Below are 2,758 nucleotides of genomic sequence, written 5' to 3' on the forward strand. Positions count from 1 at the left end.
CAGTGTGCTTTCATGGACAGGACACAGGAGTCATCTGCTCTGGTGAGAATGCAACTATCAAACCAATTTACATCTTGATAATTAAACATGTTAACTACTAAAAATATATGAACTCGGCACATGCAGCCATTATATGCAGAATGTAAATGTGATTTTGACACATTGCTGGTGCTCCCCTTCCATCAATCTGTTGGATCCTAGTGAAAAATTGTCTTTTAAATTAAAATTCAATCCAACCATTTTCTAACAGCTTCATCCAATTTAGGGTCATGGGGGAGTTGGAGCCTAAACAAGCAAGCAACAGGAGAAAGTGATACCAGTCCATCACAGTGCACACACAGACACAAACTCACACTGATACCTGGGGCAGTTATCCCAAAATCTAATTAACCTGTCAGAATGTTTCTGGACTGTGGTAGGAAACCCACGTGAACATGGGAAGAACATGCAGGTCATTAGTGCTGTGAGGCAGCAATGTTAACTACAGTACTGCACCACAATGCCATCCAATAACTGAAACATGATGTCCAAACATTTTATTGTAAAACTGTTAATGATTAACATTGGGTGGAGGGGTGGCTCTGTGGCTAAGGCTCTTTGCCTGTGGCTGGAAGGTTGTTGGTTCAAATCCTGTAGCTGGCAGAGGAATCCTACTCTGTTGGGCTCCTGAGCAAGGCCCTTAACCCCAACTGCTCCAGGGGTACTGTACAATGGCAGACCCTGTGCTCTGACCCCATGCTCTCTCCCTGTCTGTAGGTCTCATGGAGAGTAAGCTGGGATATATGAAAAGATAATTCCTAATGCAAGAAATTGTAAAGGGTTAATAAAGTGATGTTATTATTATTTAAAAACGATGCTTCTTGATGTTGAACACATGGATGTGTCATGTTAATTTTACCAAAAGATAATGGTGAAATCAGTCAGGTATGAACAAATTTTCCATCCTTTCACCTGGACAAAACAAATTCTCCATCTCCGTGGGTTGGTTTTATGGTACTGATATCTGACTGACAATAAAACGTGATATTCATTCATTTTTTTAGATTCATCCTTGTCAACTCTAGATGGTGGAGTCCGGCTGTCAGGAGGAGAGCGTCACTGTGATGGTCGGGTGGTAGTTCACTACAACAGTACCTGGGGGACACTCCTCCAGCACTCCTGGGGCTACAGAGAGGCCTCTATGGTCTGCAGAGAGCTAGGCTGTGGCTCAGTGGTGCAAATATACCACTCCTCTGTGTATGAGACAGACGACATTGCTGTGTGTCTGACAGGTATTCAGTGCTCTGTAGTACAAGTTTATAACTCCTCTCTGTATGGGACAGTGACAGTGCTGTGTGTCTGACAGGTATTAAGCGCTCCGGGGATGAGTCTCACCTGGTGAACTGCTTCATCTCCACATACAATCAGCTGCAACACTGGACAGGATGTTGCCCAGCTCTGCTCAGGTAGGAGCCATTCAAAGTATTTGTGACTGTTATCATATGCAGATTGATATGTAGGACATAAAAGACAAACCCTAAAAGATTTGTCACAAATTATAACAGCTGGACCTGTTAAGAGTTAAAATATTGTATGAAGTGATATTTGTTCCTATTTTAAGTCTTTGGTCCATTAATATAGACTGGTAATAAAGCTGGGATAAATGTTTCCTGAAACTTGAGCATGTCTGTAGAAGAGGCTCTGTATATTGTTTGATCCAATCATCCCTTTCTGTAGAGATGCAATGTTTTGTCATCAGGTTAATGCACTGCTGATCTCCTTTCTTGCAGTTGTGAGCAACAGAGATGAAAACTGAGAATATTTGCATGACAAGTCAATAGATTAATTAAGAAAAATGAAACTCTACAGCCTAAGGAAACAAACATTTTATCTATTTCTTTTTTTAAAACAATGATTGGGTGCCATTACCGGAAAGTATGGATGTAGATGCACTTACTACATCATAAGCATTGAAAAGTACTGATTTATTAGGTCCATAAAAACAATCTTTTAGTTGTGTTAATGATATATAATGTTTTATCTTGAATGAGCTGGATTTCCATTGATATAACAAGAAAATAAACATGAAAACATTCAGAATCTTAACAAATCCATTGGAGATGGAGTCTCAGGTTGTCACAGAATCCAGGGGAAATTTCCGCCTGGAAGAAAGTGCCCTTAAACATCTTGGGGTGCCATATCTTGTGAAGTATGGACAGTAGAGGCCTGGACCAAGGCTTGAATTGAAGCTAAACCCTTGGATATTAAACCTGAATCATCACATTTCTCGTATGTCTTAGTGACATAGGCGGTGCTAGAGAGGCTATATATAGGATTTAAGCAGTAAAAAAGAAGACTTCTTACAAACTGATTGCTAGCAAATAAGAATCTGATTGATCTTCACTTTACTGACATGCAGACGATATCTCTCTAAGCAAACAGCACAAACAGCAATGATATCTCTCTAAGCCTCCGAATGGTCAGAATTCATTGACTAATAGCTATTTCTATTCAGGTTTTCAACAGACACTTAGTTTGAAGACAGGGTAAAAATCCATAGTTTACCCCTTGTTATATAAAATGTTTTTCCCTTATAACTCTATAATCTGAAATCCTCTTTGATGCATAAACAGGCTAACCAGAGAATTATCCTGCATCATAAATGAACAGAATATGTTCTCACTAATATCATGCAGAAACGTGAATGAAAATCTACTTTCTATTCTAAACCTCCAACTAGGAGAGAATGCCTTTAGCCTGAGTATAGCACAATAAAGGA

This window comes from Lepisosteus platostomus, chromosome 5, assembly GCF_059453375.1.
Source record: "Lepisosteus platostomus isolate fLepPlt1 chromosome 5, fLepPlt1.hap1, whole genome shotgun sequence".
In the NCBI taxonomy this organism is placed as follows: Eukaryota; Metazoa; Chordata; class Actinopteri; order Semionotiformes; family Lepisosteidae; genus Lepisosteus; species Lepisosteus platostomus.